Raw genomic sequence first — 20,197 nt, 5'->3', positions numbered from 1 at the left:
AAGTGAGGGGTAGTCCAAATTATATCCAATGCGTAACCTTGAAAGAGAAGTTGAAGAAGGAACATCTTGTATGTTAAGACAATTTAAACAAAAAAATTTATGCTCTCCAATGAGGTAGTTCATAAATGAGTGTATTTGGCACTGAGAATGATGAAGTTGTTTATGTTGTGAGGATGGTTGAACTACAAAACAACACTAAAGGTTCAGGAAGCAGAATGCTTGAAGGGACAAATACATGCATACTGTAGCCATTTTCTTAAATGATGTCTCTGACAATCATGAATAAATTTGAAAGTTTAGAAACTCTCAGTACCTCTTATTCAGTACAACACAACTGAAAGTTTACAAAGGTTGTAGAGCTCACTGTGTTTTGTATGTAGTAAATGCAGGATAAAGATCATCAATGTGGCAGCACAAGTAGGTAATTTTGCTTTATCAAAATTTCTAGGTTTGTCAACCATTTTGAGTTCACATTGGCAGTATTGAGGAGGACCTATAAGAGTTAAAATTACAAGATAAAAGTTCTCTAAGAATATATGTCACATATTAAGCTTTTAAGAATATATGCCTTATACCTTGAAAAAGCATAATTATGTCTGGTCCTTTCACTAAGGATTCAGACAAGGTGTGTTAAAAGTAATTTGCCTGAAACTGATTTTTCTAATAACAAATTAGTGCCCTTTAAAAAGAATACTATTATATATGTTCAGATTTCATTAGAAAATCTGTATTTACTGTGGTTATTTCTGTTTAACTGTATGGTGTTCTTTGAACTGAAATGCCATTGTTTAGTCCTGACAAAGATTAGCCCTTTTAAAGGTTTACCTTGTTATAACACAAATTAAAATCATAACAGTTGAAGAATTAAGTTGTAGTGTTTTAATTTATTAATCAATGTATTAATTTATTCTAGCGTGGTTAGTCTGAAGATATTGGAGAGGTATTGTTTTAATCAGTCTTACTTCCAGTAAAGTTCACACTTTTCCACTAAGATTCATCTGATTTTGGCTCAGTGAATGGCTGTTGGGAAATTGCCCTTAGAGCTTTATTTGAAGCCACAACAGTCTTAGTAACAAATTGTTTTATTGTGAAAGTTGTGCCTAGCATGTTGATTCTTTTTTCTAATTTACATTGCTGAATCATATAGTACATTTAGTTACCCGCCTGACAAGTTGTCTATTTAACAGGAAAAAAACACATTCTGACTGTAACTGATGATGCATCTGCCCCTTTTCAGTGATGGGGAAAATAAAATGAGCTGAACTAGCTCTGTCTTTGGCATGGCAGTTCTCCCTTTACTGCTACTTGCTCATTTCTCTTCATTTGGGTATGAAGGTTTTGCTTTGAACACACTTATTCCCACAGACTCCTATCTACCAGCCACTGTTTTCATTGCTTTCTTCTTTTTTTACTTTGAAATTAGTTTAGAGACATTACTCTATAGTGGCCTACATTAATGAAAAGTTTTTTAATAATTGCTATTAAGTGCTCTCTCCATCAAGGACAACAACTTTGCATAGTAAGAGCTGTTGATAAGGAATAGGTAATGTCATTCAACCTTCAACTTCACTTTGTACTGTGACATTTTGTTTCAGGTTATGTTTTCCCTGTGTTGATTTCTCTGGTATTCTGGCTTGGCACCTGTCTTAACATTACAGAGAGTCCACAGGCACATTGACGGAGCACAACATTTGTCCTGAAGCTGCTGTACTAGTTTAAATGTATTTTACAACATGGCTTTCATTTGAAAAGGGCACGGTCATACACCTAAGATTTCACCTTCTGCCTAGAAGGCTTGTAGGGTGGACCTATATAACCATCACTAGCTTTCCACTGGCTGCACAGCTCAACTGTCAAGGAATTCTGCAGATGATCTTCTCCAAATGTCATTCTGGCAGTGAAAAGGATGAGCTTACAAGGAATCTAATGATGCAATCCATGGAGTCACAAGGGGTAATAAATAAAAGCTATTAAGTAGAGCACTTGCTTGTGGAAAAGGGAAAATTGTACTTAAACTGCATATATTCCACAACTTGGTCTGCAGTTTATCTGACATTGACATTAAAACACAATATGCAGCAATATAGTCACATCTCCAGATCATATATTCCCTCATTTTGGTGGAAGTTTGAGACAAGCCAATACCAGGTTTAGAGGTGCAAAGAGTATCAGATCATTCCTATTTATATCTTCATATCACTTCTATACATGCCTCTATATCTGAGAATAGGCAACTTCAGCATGCATATCCATGCACCATTAAGTGTTTGCATTTGTTGAGAACTGCAGATGCAGATGTACATTTGAAAAATAGGAAATAATTCTAAAATAATGGACACTGCTTATAAATTAACTTGTTTGTGTTTCCCTGTAGAGCAAAGATTAATTGACAGTATCAAGATGAAGCTTTCAGCTTTAGGGGAAATTTTGCTTTCTTGAAGAATCATGCAAGGGCAAACTCAGTTATGTTTGTTTGACTGTTCGCCAGTTCTTTTGGTATTTTAAAAGATGTTCCCACACTTAATTTCTTCTGGTCTACAATAAACCTCAAAATACAAGAGAGACTGAGTGGCTTGATTAAACTTGTTCTGTCTTTTAAAAATTACACTGTTATTTGTCAAACAGGTGAAGAAACTATATTGCTAAGATGTATTTATCTTTGTTATAGTGCAGAAAAAAAATAAGCATATGGTATGTTTCCCCTCTGGTGAGAAGTGGTAGTGTTGTGATGAGATTTGGAAATAGGACAACTCTTTCCTAGTATCATTGTAAACATCCAACTACTTTCTATGCAATACTGGTCGCTGCAGATGCATAGACTTTGTTCCTCATAAAATACATGGTCTTTAAGGCTGAAAAATATATTTTGTATCTAAAGGCAGAGCAAACAGATCTCCAATCACCTTTGCAATTTGATGGAGCAACATGAAAGACAGCATTCTTGAATGTTTCCTTTCCTAGAATCATAGAATAGTTTGGATTGGAAGAGACCATCAAAGGTCATCTAGTCCAATCCCCCTGCCATGAGCAGGGACATCTTCACCAGCTCAGGTTGCTCAGAGCCCCATCCAGCCTGGCCTGGGATGTCTCCAGGGATCGTTCATCCACCACTTCTCTGACCAACCTGGGCCAGGGTCTCACCACACTCAGGGGCAACAATTTCTTCAATCATGTCTGGCCTAAATCTCCCCTCTTCTAGTTTAAAACCATTATCCCTTGTCCTATCACAACAGGTCATGCCGTGAAAGGAATTACAAATGAAACAAAAAGAACCAGGATTTCACAAGCAAAATGTGAATTCTAGGAAATGGCACCCAGGTGCTGAAATGTAAGCTAGAAATACAGTGAAGCTGACAATGAAACATCAATACTCAGTACGAAAGAGGGTTAAAGGTCCACCTTTCCCTCCTCTTCATTTGGCACAGCATGCACTGGAGGTTTTAATTGTATTCTATTTGCTGACATATTCTTCAAGATGGATTTCCATAGTATCTTGGAAACAGACTCTAGCTACTATCTGCAAATTTCCTCATACATGAAGGGCTTTTAAAAAAGTTGTAGTAAAGATGGGCTACAGATTAAATCTCCTGATTTCCCCATCTTTCCGAACACAACCTGGGCTCTTCCCTCTTTTGGTGAAAAACACACAGCAGATCTACATTATGATCCTACTGTTTTGAAAAATCATACAGAAGGGCTGGAAGGAAGGTGAGTTAAATAAAGGAAGATACCTGGAAATGGGCATTTCATGAGGATAAAATGAGACAGACGATGAAGAAATAGGAAATTGAAAAGGTTTAAGTAAGTGTAAACATCTTTTGAGACTAAATTAAATAAATATAAATTGATTAGAAAAGACATTTTCAAGTCCATTGGCAGATAGTCCAAATAGAAGTGGTGACCTGGACATCTTTAAACCTCTGACTTTTGACAAGTGTGTGAGGGAAATTTTAAAGCAATCGTATACCCACTATGTAGTAAAGTGGGTTTTGTTGGCTAAGGTTGTAAAAAAGTGAATCTTTAGATGCATCGTTGGTATGAATCAGCATGGATGTTTTTACACTCTTTAGAGTATAGATTCACGTATACACAGATATATAGATTAATATAGTGTATAGATTCATGTTAAACCATCAGTTGCATGCAAAGACTTGAGTTTGGCATCAAACATGAAGCATTATGACTTAAAATCTCTCTTAGTGACTTAAAGGAGATCCTAGTCCTTACAAAAGCTGGATTATTTGCCAGAATAAGAATAAATTTAATGTCCACAGAACTAATTAGAATAAAATAAAATAGAATAGCTTTTATATACTTTCCTAGTCATAGCATCTAATTCTCCAAAGTGCATGACAGAGTAATTGGGTAGACATGAGTGCTATAATAATAGTGTCAGCATATAGTGCTTCCACTATGCACTCAACAATGCTCTCATTAAGCCCTTTGTGCCACAGGTACTTGCACTGTGACTCAGAAGACTGGCCAAGATCCCCAAATTGACTCTTCTTTTTTGTCTCTAATCAGGAAATAAAGACTCTCTATGTTCCCCTTGTCATTACTTATTAAATTTACCTTGATATACTTTCAGTGATGTGCTCCTGAAGTTCAGCATGAGTATTAACTCATGAAAGGTACTATGTTGAAAGTGTAGGCTGTATAGGAATTAGTAGGCAAAGACTTGGTTTTGACAAAAGGTATGTGATGTGGCAGGTATCAAAAAGAAGGAAATATGATGTAGTCCTGATGCTACTTGCAGCCACCGCTTGGAAAAAGAGATTGTATACCTATGACAGAAACAGTTTCAAGGAGCTTGGGCAGGTGATACCGAAAACAATGCTACAAACACAGAAGACTCTCACTTAATTAAATTTGAATTCAGAATTCAGAATGATATTCCTGATTCTTCTGTGACCAAAGATATCCTTTTCCAAGTAATTCACTTCCCCTATGTAAATGGCATACCACTAAATTTAATACATATTGGCTTCAATAATGCCATTTATGAAACTAAGCCACATTTTTTCCTCAAGGATGAGTATTGCTAAAGCTCAGGTCTTCCTTTTTCAGTGTCAGAAATAGATCAATTATCCTTTTGATTAGTATGAGTTAAATTTATTTATTGACACTGATAATTTAAATATAGACAGAAATATTTATATATTTTTAAAACACCATGACTGGACTATATCACTAGACACATAAGAAACAGTGACACTTTCCATTACAAAATATACACCATGAAGTGACTCATGGCATTGTACAATCATAGAAGCACAGAATCATAGAACCATTTAGGCTGGAAGACACTCTCAAGATCATTGAGTCCAAACATAATCTAACTCTGGCACTAAACCAAGTCCCTAAGAACCTCATTTATATGTCTTTTAAACATCTCCAGAGATGGTGACTCCACCATTTCCCTGGGCAGACTGTTCCAGTGCTTCACAACCATGAAGAAATTTTTCCTAATATCCAATCTGAATCTTCCCTGATGCAACTTGAGGCCTTTTCCTCTCATCCTATCACTTACTACTTGGGAGAAGAGACCAACACCCTCCATTCTACAACTCCCTTTCAGAGAGTTGCAGAGACTGATAAGGTCTACCCTCAGCCTTCTTTTATCCAACCACTCTTCTCCGAGCCTGTAGAGTTCATGGGGTTGTTGTGACCCAAGTGCAGGACCCGGCACTTGGCCTTGTTGAACCTCACACAATTGGCCTCAGCCCAATGATCCAGCTGGTCCAGATCCCTCTGTAGAGCCTTCCTACCATCAAGCAGATCAACACCCACTCAACTCGGTGTCATCTGCAAACTCACTGAGGGTGCACTCAATCCCCTCATCCAGATCATTGATAAAGAGATTAAACAGAACTGGCCCCAGTACTGAGCCCTGGTGACACCGCTTGTGACTGGCCACCAACAAGAATTGACTCAATTCACAACTCTTTGAGACCAGCCATCCTGCCAGTTCTCTGCCCAGCGAATAGTACACTTGTCCAAGTCATGAGCTGCCAGCTTCTCTAGGAGAATGCTGTGGAAAATAGCATCAAAGTCTGTGCTGAAATCTGAGTACTCAACATCCACAGCCTTTCTCTCATCGACTAAGCAGGTCACCTTCTCATAGAAGGAGATCAGGTTGGTCAAACAGGACCTGCCTTTCACAAACCCATGTTGACTTGGCCTGATTACTTGGTTGTCTTGTATGTGCCACATGATGGCACTCAAGATGATCTGCTCTGTGGCCTTCCCTGTCACCGAGGTCAGACTGACGGGCCTGTAATTCCTTGGATCCTCCTTCTAGCCCTTCTTGCAGATGAGCATCACGTTTGCAAACTTCTAGTCAACTGGGACCTCCCTGGTTAGCCAGGATTGCTGATAAATAATTGAAAGTGACTTGGTGATCAGCTACGTCAGCTCCCTCAGAACCCTTGGGTGGATCCCACTCAGCCTTATAGATTTGTGTGTGTTGAAGTGGTGTAGTAATGAACTAGTAAAAAAATCAAATAATAGGTGTAACTATTAAACTAATAAAATGCAGAAATTTTTTGTGCAGGCAAAGGTTACGATATCCAAGAAAAGAAGCATAAGTATACTTGTGCCTTACCTACTTTTAGAAAAGCCCAAACCTGATGGTGACTTTTTCTCCACAGAATTTTTGTCATTTGCAAAGCTGTTAAGTAAAGACAGAAAGATGGTGAGTGGGGTGGAGAGGAGCTATTTTAAGATTTCCATACATATAGCTTGAATTAATACTGGAGACAATTTGGAAACACTTGACATGAATACTTGACATGAATCATAATCCTATATTTCAGTCTGTCAATTACAAGGAACAAATAAACATCCACAACCTGTTCATTCGAAACCAAGAATACTTAGCTGAGTTAAACACCAGTCACCTTTCACCTGACTATTTCTCAAATGGGAAAACCACACTTCCCACTTCCAATAAAGGAAGAAACAGGTTAAAGACTGGTTTTCTATACAGTAAGCACAAACTATGTTTGATACAGAGCATAACATGTTAGATCCATAGCATTTCAAAACTGTAAAAAACTTGCATGCTTTTGTGTTGTCTCCTCTCAATTCCAAAGGAAAAAAGGGGTATTTACAAGGCAATTTTCAAGTTCCTAATTCCAGGTGTGTGATACTGCATTGCTGTGAGCAGTACTTAATTTCATGGCATTGCCAAATGCCAGAGCATAGTAAAAAAACAAACCAAAACAAAACAAAAACATTTTGTTTCTTTTTCTGTTATCCGTTTAAGATATTTCTCAAATAAACTTTTTGGTCCTACCTGCATGTTTACGTAGCGTATCACCAAACCTGACAAGTCTCTATAGTCATAATTATTGGAAGAATGAATATGGATCTACCCTTATAGCTTGTAAAGTCTAAACTGTCTGAAAAATTACTAAAGAACTAAAATAAAAGCTAGTTATAGTTTAAGTTTTCTTTATATAGACATCCTTGTAGAAATTTTCATTTGGCTGTTCATCATATCCTAGAATAAATATCAGATCTAAACTCATCAATCAATGTCTTTCTTGTTTGATTTTGTCACATCAACACCATTTTGGTAATTTATGATGTTTCTGGTAATTTTATTTTTACACAACGTTATTCTGTTTTCCATTAATCTCTGCTCTTGCAGAACATGCAGTGGAGCTGTAAACTAATTTACACACAGGAATAAATATGCCTGTAATTATGTTTAAGAAAGAAAATTACTGCCATGTCTGCTTCTGCTTCCATATTAACTGCAAAGAGAGAAAACACAGCAAAGAATATGGAGGTCTATAGTATCGATAACATGTAATTTAGGTAGTTATACCCTGTGGAGGAGTAACTTGGAGTTTGGGCCCAGCAGTCCTGTTAGCACCAGAGCAACTGCACTTCTGTGGTCTGTCATTTTTCTCTTTGCTTTTCTGCTACATCTTTGCACTCTAAACTTGCCAGGTAGAGGCTCTAAATTATTTATACAAACCCCTCAAAGTGGAAAACAGTTTGTCCTAGTTAATTTTAAAATATGCATGTGGGTGTCAAGAGGATGGACCAGACTCCTTTCAGTGGTGCCCAATGACAGGATGAGGGGCAACGGGCACAGACTGAAACAGGGGATGTTCCATCTGAATATGAGGAGAAACTTCTTTGCTGGGAGGTGCCAGAGCCTGGCCCAGGCTGCCCAGAGTGGATGTGGAGTCTCCTTCTCTAAGACATTCCGCCCGGACCAACCTGTGTGATCTGCTCTGGTGACCCTGCACTAGCAGGGCATTGGACTAGAGGTCCCTTCTAACCCCAACTGTTCTGTGATTCTGTGTGATTCTTTTCTAGTAGATACTGAGAATTGTTTGTTTTCCTTTAAGCCTTATAAACTATGAGGGATACAGAGTACCACTGTCCCTCACAAATGTCAGCTGGGCCTGGGATACTCAGCCTTTCAGCTCAGTAGCTATAATTATCCCAGAGAATTAGCCAGTTTCCTAATAAATATTCTTCATACATACTTTCTTGTTCTTTTGTTTGTTCATGTTGTGATTTTCCTCAGTTTCTGTGATTTCCACTGCAATTAAACTGCTTTTTAGAAACTGTTGTATTGGTTTTTGTTAGTATTTCTTGTGCCACATGAAAACATTGGTTAGACTGTGTTATGCCAAACTACAGGTTTTTAATGACAAATACCTGTCCAGAAAGCCTACTTTTCCCAAAGACTGAGGGCAAATGAACCTCACATTTTGATGGAAATGGTGACTGCTAGAACTGGACATAATGAAAAAATTGAGAGACTTGAAAGACTTAAGAATATAGGAAGATTCTTCCCAACCTTCTTTCCTTATGTATTTGAAAGATTTAATTTTTCACTTTTTTCAAAACTCAAGTCTTGAGTAGGCTTCATCCACTGACAGTGGATGATCAGTGTTTCATTAAGAGTTCTGAATTACTCCTTTTGTGCCTTACAGTCATATGGTTTTATAAATTGCTGTGCACTTGGAGTTATATGCAAGAAATTATACATGAAAGAAAGACAGCAGATGATTCTAATAACTCTTTGGTCAATATAAACAGAGGTATCCGGAGTGAATAAGAATAGCTTTGCCTTGCTGTGGTTGGTCAAATCTCAGCCTCATAAATATCTTTTCTACTTTACCTTTTCAGAATACTGTACTTCAGCTCTGGAGTCATCTAGAAAGGCAGTGAAACTAGGGAGCAGGACTGATGGAGGCTGTTACAATGTGTGTGTGTGGAGAAACTATTTTTTTTCTCTAAAAATTCTGTGGTATTGTTTCCTGATACATGTTTAAAGAACAAATGGTTTTCCTGCACAGAAAAACCTATGTAATATGTTTAGCCCTGTTGTGTCTTTCATATGCAAGTAGCCACCTTACACTGTTATTCAGAAAGGGTTTTATTTAGTTTGTTTAAAAAAAAAACAGTAGCAGATATTTTTAGTTAAGGATAAAAATGCAAAATTAAATCATCTCTTGAGTTCCTAGTAGTAACTTGCTAATAACTTGTTTAATTATCCTCACCAGTGCATATGGAATGTAATATATTTTTAGTTGAATGCTGTCATCTACATGTTTTGCAGAACTGCAGTCTCATACACTGCTAACACAAACTTTTCTAAGGTTAAATGATTTTTTTTTTTTACTTCAAAGTGTGTGCTTGCCCTTTTATTAACTCTCAAAAATAAAGTAACAACTGGTCCTCAAATGCAAATTTTTGAGATGTGATGAACAATCTGTGGTTTCATCTACTACTACAGAAGTTTGACAAAATTAGAAGCCTTTACAAATGACTCCTTGAAATGTAGCTCAGTATCCAACCTAAAATTACAATTGCAGTTAAGAAAATGAGGAAAATGTGAAATCTCTAAGTTAAGCACTCAGTTTGCATCTAAAACAGTCTATAATTTAAATTCACTACACAGATAATAACATGCTAAGTATTTTATTTGCATTTTTAAAGACTGATACATACAGTTTTCTGTGTGACTGTGAGCAGGGTTACAGACATCACAGTCATTCGAGTCCTGTATGAAATTTTAAAATTGACCATTTCTACATACTTCACAACTTATATATATTTATATATACAACCAGCTTTCTTGTAGGTCCTCTTTAGGTACTGGAATGAAACTGGAGCAGAGAAGCAGCAGATTTCAGGCAGCATAAATTTGCAAAGAGTGTCTTCCTCCTAAGTCTTGTGTAGTGTCAATGAGAGTTCCTCTATTATCAATTAAATGCTAAGTGCTCTGCCAATAGGCAGGAATAGACAACAAGGACCTTGTTGCTCTCTTGCAAAGGTTTTTTGTTTAGTTTCTTTTCACAAAATGTTTGAGGTTGGAAGGCACATCAAGAGGCCATCTGGTCCAACCCTGCTGCTCAAGCAAGGACATCTAGAGCTGGTTGTGCAGGACCATGTCCAGATGGCTTTTGAATATCTACAAGGACCGAGACTCTACAATCTCTCCTGGCAACCTGTTCCAGCACTTGGTCACCCTCACAGTAAAAAAGTGTTTCCTGATGTTCATACTTTTTTTTTTTTTTTTTTTTTTTTTTTTTTTTTTTTTTTTAAATGAAACTGTTGCAGAACCGCAAGACATTCAGGACTGTCCATGTTAGTGGAGAGATTTTTAGAGCATTAGCTGCCCTAGAAAGCTGAGGAATTTTATCATTTCTGGGAGAGGAAATTGCAGTTTACTAAGCGAGAAGGTCCTTGAAGATCCACTCATTTTTTTTTCCAAGAATTTAGAGGAGAATATGCTCATCTGATTATGAACTAATTGTAAGCATTCCAGTGTGTGAACTGCAGGGAGCGAACTCTCAGAATATGAATCCAAAAAAACAGAAGTGGCTCTTTTCCAGCCCAAATATCTGTGCTTAGAAGTCAGGATCTGACTCCTTGAATCTCTGTTTCAACTAAACATTGGAGGAGATACTAGCTTTACAAGCTTCCTGTAGTTTATCTGTGATAAAACTGCAGATGACTAAGCTACAAAAGTCATGTCAAAGCCCCTTCAATAGATAGTTTCCTACTGCAAATCTTTCACTTTTTCTGACACAGAAATGGTAATCAACTGTGTTGAGATACTGTTAAAGGTAAACATTTATATTTGTTGTTCATATTATGTCATCTTTTTGTCTGTTTAAGGATAATTTTTATATAAGATAAATTTTGTTCAAGAAAAAATAGTGTCCAAAATCACCTGAAGAAATAATATGCCTTACTGTAAGACAGTAAGCATTTTTTAAACCTTTATTTGACTTTACCAGTTTTAATACTTCTGTAACAAAATCTCATTTTGTAGACAATAGGCAAATTAGTATGAGCAAAGTCACAAAATGCCCAAATTGAGATTAATTTCCTAGATGTTTAAATGAGACAACTTAAAAGAAAAATTGTGATTTATTCTGGAAGTATGAGTCTTGAGAAGCAGGGGATATTCAGCTCTTTAAATGACATCTGGAACAAGAGACACATACTTCACAACACCTATGTAAACAAAAAATCCACTATTGCAGACACTGCAGGAAGACAAAAACCTGAAAAAAAGAAATTTGTGCTGAAATTCTTCTCTTTCATGCTATATTTCTTATTTTGCTTAATGACCTCATGTGTTAGCATAACAACCTGTAAGATACTGAAAGGAATGAAAAGCCTTTTAGAAACATTGGGCTATTTATTTAGTGCAATTTTAACTGATGTTCATATTAGAAGAAGAGCAGGGAGGCAGAGTGTTCAAAATGCAGATAATTTCTGGAAATTTCTTATGTAATGTATCATCTAACATGATGCTTTTTCCTCACTTCATTTATTCATCTTAAAGAAATACAAGCTGAGTGAACCTCTTTTCAAAATATTTCAATATAAATTTTCAAGATATTGTCATACTGAAGACATGCATGTCGTAAATTAGAGTATCTGCTGGAGACATAACCATTCACACATAATGGAAATTATTTTGGTTTTTTTGCTATTCATTCAATTATTTACATGCTGAGAAAGGAGCTTTATCATCAAACTTGTCCATCTTTATTTTCAACTCACCAAGAAGTGAAATTCTAAAGTTTAGAGGGTAGGATAAGAATGATGACAGTAAAACTTCCTTAAATTTCAATACAATGGTTTAAAATGTCTAATTCTTAGATGAACTGAAGCCACAGCTCTTGTTTTTCTGTTTAAAAACTTAACAGATGGATTCACACACTATAGAAACTGGTAGATCCTGGGGAAAGATAGAAGAATTTAAAGTAGTTTTAGCTGACAGAGTTTCTTTAGCATAAGTTTGGAAGCATGAACATGAGCCTGGAAAAGTCCCCTCTGAAAAGAGGAATTTGGTGAAATTACTAGTTACTCCATGCAGGAAGGACAAAGAATCAGATTTCCTTGTACAACCTCCCCTGCTCAAGCAGGGCTACCTAGAGCTGGTTGCAAAGGACCACGTCCAGCTGATTTTTCAATATCTCCAAGGAGGGAGACTCCACAACCTCTCTAGGCAAACTGTGCCAGTGCCCAGTCACCCTCACCACAAAAACATGTTTCTTGATGGTCAGATGGAACCTCCCATGTTTTCAGTTTGTGCCCACTGCCTCTTGTGCTTGCACTGGCCACCCCTGAAAAGTATTTTCAGGCCACCACCTTTCTCTATTTTCCTTATATCTATCTTTAAAAGCTTATGTATGATCCCCAGCTTGACCAGTCCTAGTGTGACATTAGGAAGAATTTCTTTACAGCAAGAATGGTCAAACACTGGAGCAGGCTTCCTGGAGAGCTGGCGTCAGGGACCATGTTTTAAGTTAAATGTCTCAGGGTCTGTTTGCTGCTGTCCCTGAACAGTGATGTCCTTGAAGACCTGCCTAACTACAAGTGCCAGGAAGCCTGCCCAGCTACAGGCAATGAGGGACTTGCCTGGCCACAAGCAATCACCTATCACCTGTCAAGGTACGGGCAGTACTACATGGGACCAGTGTGCTGGCACCAAGAGTGTGTACAAATGTGTGGACTGGGCAGTACATGCTGTTGCCAGGGGAAACCTCTTCCCAGAATATCCCCCAAATGCCTTAAAAAAAGACTGTATGACCACGCAGCACACATGCCCCAGAGACACCCACCACGTGTGTACCTCTCAGAGACATAAGGGGCGGTCACCTTGTGAGTGACAGATAAACTGCCTTCCTGAGGCGCCCCACTCCGCGTACTGAAGCCAGCTGGATCCCTGGTGGTAAATTTTCTGTTGCAAACCTATCCCAACTGCCTGCTAAGTTTCTTACTTTTGTACCTTTTTCCCCTGTCCTATCACCATCTTCTTCATAAGTGTTCCATAAAGTTCCCTATTTAAGTGGCATTTGACCTCACTTGTGTCTTAATCTCACTCCAGATAATATAAACAAATCTCTGTGGTTTGGGGCTTCCTGGACTGGACCCCAACAGGTGGTTGATGCCCCAAGCCTGTCAGTGTTTAAAAGATGTTCTAACTTTTGGTCACCCCTGAAGTGACCAGCAGTTGAACTAGATCATTGTAGGTCCCTTCCAACTGAATTCTCTCCTCTCCTCTCCTCTCCTCTCCTCTCCTCTCCTCTCCTCTCCTCTCCTCTCCTCTCCTTTCTCTTTTCTCTTTTCTCTTTTCTCTTTTCTCTTTTCTCTTTTCTCTTTTCTCTTTTCTTTCTCTTTTCTCTTTCCCTTTCATTGGGCTGTCTCCAGTATGTCTATGTCTTTCTTGTACTGAGGAGCCTTAAACTAGACACAGTATTAGAGATGGGGCCTCACTAAATAAAGATCACTTCCCTCTACGTGGCGGCAATACTTTGCAGACACCTTTGCAGCAAGGTTACATTACTGGTTCATGGTCAACTTGCTGTCCACGGAGAACCGTTTTTCTGTCAAGCTGCCTTCCAGCTGGGTCATCCCCAGCATGTCCTGGTGCCTGGAGTTGTTTCTTCCCAGGTGCAGGATCTTAGGGCTTCCTCTTGTTGAAGTTCATGAGGTTCCTGTCAGCTCATTTCTCCAGGCTTTTGAGGTCCCTCTGGATGGCAGCATGATCCTCTGGCTTATCAGTCACTCCTCCCAGTTTTGTATCATCTGCAAAATTGCTGAGGATACATCATGTGCCCCATCATCCAGTTATTATTGAAGAAGTTCTATTCCATTGAAGATGGAATAGAAGAACTCAGTCCATAAATGATTGGCTAAAAGACTGGTGCTACTGGATTCTTCGGTAATGGCTGGTTTTATAAGACACCTGTCCAGACAGTGATATGTCGTAAAGGTTTATCTCACAGTGGCCAAAGGATGCTGGGACAGGAATTAGCAGGGCTCATTTGGAGAGCTTTAAACTAGATTCAAAGGGGGATGAGGTTGTAGCTGGGCTCACACCAGTGGGGCAGCACCCCTAGGGTGAAATCGGTGTGCTCGGCTCACTCTCTGAAATGCCTGTACACCAATGCGTGTAGCATGGTGAATAAGCAGGAGGAGTTAGAAACCTTTGTTTGGTCAGGAGATTATGATCTGGTGGCAATTACAGGGACACTTCACATGACTGGAATGTGGTCCTGGATGGCTATGTCCTCTTCAGGAAAGACAGGCCAGCCAGGTGTGGTGGTGGAGCTGCTCCTTACATGAGAGAACAACTACAATGTACTGAGTACTCTCCAGGGGTGGATGAGGAGCAAGTTGGGAGTCTATGGGTGAGAATTAAGAGGCAGGCTGGCAGGGGTGATACTGGTGTGGGTGTCTATTCTAGGTCACCAGATCAGGTTAAGGAAGATGATGAGGCCTCTACAGGCAGCTGAGAGCAGCCTCACAGTCACAGGCCTTGGTTGTGGTGGGGGATTTTAACTACCCTGATAATTGCTGGAAGGCCTACTCAGCCAGCCAGCCACAGTCCAGGAGGTTCCTCCAGTGCATTTATGAGAACTTCCTGATGCAAATGATGGATAAACCAACTAGGAGAGGAGTACTGCTGGATCTCATCCTCACTAACAAGGAGGGTCTGGTTGAAGAAGTAAAGGTTGAGGGCTCCCTTGACTGCAGTGACCATGAGATGGTGGAGTTCAGAATCTCATGTGGCAGGAATAGAATACCAAGCTGAATCACAACCCTGGACTTCAGCAGGCCCGAACTTTGGCCTTTTCAAACAATTGCTAGGGAAAATCCCATGGACAAAGCCGTTTGAAAGTAAGGGGGTCCAAGATAGTTGATTAGCATTCAGGGACTGCTTCTACCAAGCTTCTACCAAGCTCAAGATCAGAGCATCCCGACAGTAGGAAGTCAAGGAAGGGAGCCAGGAGACCTGCATGGTTAAACAGGGAACTGCTGGGTATGCTCAAGTGGAAGAAGAGGGTTTACAGATCATGGAAGGAGGGGCTGGCCACTTGGGAAGAATATAAAGCTGTTGTCAGAGGATGTAGGGAGGCAACTAGGAAAACTAAGGCCTCCTTAGAATTAAACCTGGTGAGAGGGGCCAAGTACAACAGAAAGAGCTTCTTCAAATACATGGCAGAGAAAGCAAACACCAGAGGCAATGTAAGCTCGCTGATAAATGAGGTGGGTGCCCTGGTGACAGAAGATACAAAGAAGGCAGAGTTACTGAAAGCCTTCTTTGTCTCTGTCTACTCTGCCAGAGGCTGTTCTGATGAGCCCTGTACCCCTGAGGCCCCAGAGGAGGGCAGGACAATGGAGGAGTTTGCCTCGGTTGATGAGAACTGGATTAGGGAGCAATTAAGTAATCTGGACATCCATAAATCCATGGGTCCAGATGGGATGAACCCACGGGTTCACGAGTAAGCTGGCTGGTCATTGCTAGGTCACTCTCCATCGTCTTTGCTAAGTTGTGGGAACCTGAGAGGTGCCTGAGGACTGGAGGAAAACAAATGTCACTCCAGTCTTTAAAAAGGGCAAGAAAGACGACCCATGTAACTATAGACTGGTCAGCCCCACCTCCATCCCTGGAAAGGTGATGGAACAACTTAGCCTTGGTGCCATCTCAAGGCATATCAAGGATAAAAGGGTCATTAGGGGCAGTCAACATGACTTCACCAAGGGGAAGTCGTGCTGAACCAACCTCATAGCCTTTTATGAGGACATAACCAAGTTGATAGATGATCACAAAGCAGTGGATGTGGTCTATCTTGACTTCAGCAAAGCGTTTGACACAGCCTCCCACAGCATCCTCACAGCTAAACTGAGGGAGTGCGGTCTGGACGACCGGGTAGTGAGGTGGACTGTGAACTGACTGAAGGGAAGAAGCCAGAGAGTCATGGTCAATATGGTAGAGTCCAGTTGAAGGCCTGTATCTAGTGGAGTGCCTCAAGGGTTGCTACTGGGACAAGTACTATTCAATATATTCATCAACGACTTGGATGAGGGTATAGAGTGCACAGTCAGCAAGTTTGCTGATGACACCAAGCTGGGAGGAGTGGCTGACATGCCAGAAAGCCATGCTGCCATCCAGCGAAACCTTGACAGGCTGGAGAGTTGGGTGGGGAAAAATTTAATGAAATATAACAAGGGAAAGTGTAGAGTCTTGCATCTGGGTAGGAAAAAACCCAGGTTCCAGTATAAGTTGGGGAATGACCTATTAGAGAGCAGTGTAGGAGAAAGGGACTTGGGGGTCCTGGGGACACCAGGATGACCATGAGCCAGCACTGTGCCCTTGTGGCCAGGAAGGCCAATGTACCTGTGGTGTATTAGAAGGGGGGTGGTCAGTAGGTCAGAGTGGTTCTCCTGCCCCTCTTTTCTGCCCTGGTGAGACTGCATCTGGAATATTTTGTCCAGTTCTGTGCCCATGAGTTCCAGAAGGACAGGGAACTGCTGGAGAGAGTCCAGTGCAGGGCAACAAAGATGCTGAAGGAAGTGGAGCATCTTTCATGTGAGGAAAGGCTGAAGGAGCTTGGGCCCTTGAGCTTGGAAAAGAGGAGACTGAAGGGCGAGGTTATTAATGATTATCAATATGTAAAGGGTGAGTGTCATGAGGATCGAGCCGGGCTCTTCTCGGTGACAACCAATGATAGGACAAGGGGCAATGGGTACAAACTGAAACACAGGAGTTTCCACTTAAATTTGAGAAGAAACTTCTTCATGGTGAGAGTGGCAGAGCCTGGACCAGGCTGCCCAGGGAGGTTGTGAAGTTTCCTTCTCTGCAGACATTCAAACCCACCTGGACACATTCCTGTGTAATCTCATCAAGGTGTTCCAGCTTTGACGGGGGGATTGGACTGGATGAGCTTTCGAGGTCCTTTCCAAGTGCTAACATTCTGCGATTCTGTGATGTTAAACAGGACTGGACCCACTATTGACCCCTGGAGTACACTGTTACTTGCTGGCCTCCTACTAGACTTCGTGCGACTGATCACCACTCTCTGGGCTGGGTCTTTCAGCCAGTTTTCAATCTATCTCACTGTCTGCTCATCCAGCCCAGACTTCAATAACTTCAGTAGAAGGATTTTATGGGAGACAGTGTCTCTGCCACACCTTTCTCTTCACATTCTTCCCCTGCTCTATCGTGGGGTCTCACCCACATGAAATAGGTCTTCATGAACTTCTCCAGTATGGTTCCTTCCCATAGACTGCAGTTCATCATGAACTGCACCAGCATGGGCCCTTTCTGTGTGGTACAGTCCTTCAGGAATAAACTGCTGCAGCAAGGGTGTCCCACTGATTCACAAGTTCTGCCAGGAGCCTACTCCAGCACAAGGTCTCCATAGGGTCACAGCCTCCTTCACAGTACATCCACTTGCTGTGTTGTGAGGTCCTCCACAGGCTGCAGGGTGGACCTCTGCTGCCTGGTGGACCTCCATGGGCTGCAGGGGAACAGCCTGCATCACCATGGTCTTCACCACAGGCTGCAGGGCAATCTCAGTTCTGGTACCTGGAGCACCTCCCTCCACTCCTTCACTGATTTTGGTATCTGCAGGGTTGTTTTTCCCACAGATTCTCACTCCTCTCTCCCATCTTCTGTTGCATACCAGTTTTTACCTCTTCTAAAACATGTTCTCACAGAAGCATTACCACCGTTACTGATTGGCTCAGCTTTGGCCAATAGTGTGTTCATCTTGGAGCTGGCTGGAGCTCTGTTGGGCATGGGGACAGCTTCTGACATCTTCTCACAGAAGGCACCCCTGTCACACCCCATGCTACCAAAACCTTGCTGTGCAAACCCAATACAGAGGTTGACCAGACTGCCTCTCCTGGACTCTGGGGGTTCCAGGGCCCACCATTAACGGTAAAGGCAGAGGCAAAGAGGCTTCTTTTCTCCAGAAGTTCCCAAAACAGAACCCAGAGACTGACTTCTCTGTGAACTACTGTGTCTGTTGGCTGCCTCTGTTAGCTGAGCTCTCAGAGTGCAGCTACTACCAAATGCATTGTCCACTATTTGTCATGTCCAGTTAAGGTCACATTTTAAATGCACCTGGAGTAGGTCACACTCTGTGACTGAAAGACAGGGGGCAAAGTGGCTACTGGTTTTGGGCAACTGCAGACTCTATCACCCATCTACATCCACCCCAAGAGGCTGTGCAGCAGCAAGCACGGCTGTAACCCTCTGTCAGCTGCAGTGCAGTACTGTAGCATGATTGAACATTTTGCAGGTGCTGTACAGATGAAGGTTTGCTGTTTGTATTCATGTTAACTGGGAATTTTCAACTACATCCTTTGTCAATGATAGCACTTCCGAGCTACATATTATGTTCAGTGTATGTATAGTATTGTGTTAATAAATTCAGTTTGTCACAGGTTCTGTCTGACACTGTTTCAAGCAGCTATCTAGCACATAAGAAACAGGTGCTCATCAGGACCAGGAGTTGAATGACATACACACCTATATTACAAAAATACATATTTGTCTTCCTTTCCTGCTTTTTTCAGATTTATAAAGCATTTTTGTTAACTCAGATCCATGTGCTTTTGGCACTTACATGAGTTCTGTGACCCCTTTAATAGCTTTTGAAATTTGCTTTTAGGGCTTTTTATCTTCCTTACAAAATTCAAGTGTTTATTGCATATTTCAATTGGTTAAGTTTTTTTACTTCAAAGTGAACACACCAAAAGACACATCAGATCCCAAACTTTGGAGCTTTGTTTCATAAAAATGTGAAAAATACAACCAGGGTGCAAGGTACCTCTAGCAACAACAACAAAAATCATCTGACCTGGTGGTTAAAAGAGACAAAGTGAATACTCAGAAGTAATCCCCCATCATTCAGCCTTTCTGAATGGTCCCTTTCTTCAGTGCTTCTTCTCTGGCAACTTTCAATAGCTCCTGGGGTAAACAAATATCATAAGGATTCCTCTAGATTTATAATAAGGGCTTCTAATTCCAGCTTAGTTTTGGATCTTTCCTCTACCTCAGGCAGGAGTTAGTTCAGCCTGATGCTGTGACCTTGGTCTTTTTTTTTTTAAACTCTGCATGTCAAAATATTCTTGAAACCATACTCAGTTGTTATAGGGAAAGGAGCAAGGCCTTCCTCCCACCCTCATGTCCATTATGGTCAGCCTCATCCTGAGTGCATCTTTAATGATGTATAATTAATATTTTAATACAGTATTTAATGCGATATATGTTTGCTAATGCCAATTGAAACCATTATGTGCACAATGCAGAGTTGGACTCTTCTCAGTCCTGTATTAAAAAATCATAGTATAGGGTAACGTGAGCTTTGGTGTAATTATTTTTTCTTAATACAAAAAGATCCATCTCTGATTCTTATCTAAAAATATTGATAAAAGCAAGTCAGTACAACATATAAAACTTCTCCATATGTCCTGGTGAGACTTTTGAACTTAAGGTCAGTGTTTTGTTTTCCCTGTGACTGAAAAAAAAAAAAAAAAAAAAAAAAAAAATCCATCTAATATGCTTCTGTATTCCATTTGGGTGAACTTGCCATGTTCTGATCTTCCATTCAAATGACAACATGTTTTTACAATAGTAAGATTTAAAGTTCAGAATATGGGATAGGTTTGAAGATCTTTTTCATTGAGACTTTTTATACCATCTTTATAGCATAACAGTGACGTCTTCATTTGAGAAGCAATGAACTCCTACAAAAAGCCTGCTTCATCTAGAAGTAGCCAAGGCTTTATCATCTAAACCTCTAGTGCCCTCTCCTGTGATACATAAAACGTAAGAAGGAACAAATGAAGATGAAAATAGTGGAAGAATTCTGCTATTAATGTTCACTGTGATGGACTGAATCCCCGT

This window comes from Nesoenas mayeri (assembly GCF_963082525.1).
Source record: "Nesoenas mayeri genome assembly, chromosome: 8".
Taxonomy (NCBI): Eukaryota; Metazoa; Chordata; class Aves; order Columbiformes; family Columbidae; genus Nesoenas; species Nesoenas mayeri.
This window is presented reverse-complemented; position numbering follows the sequence as displayed.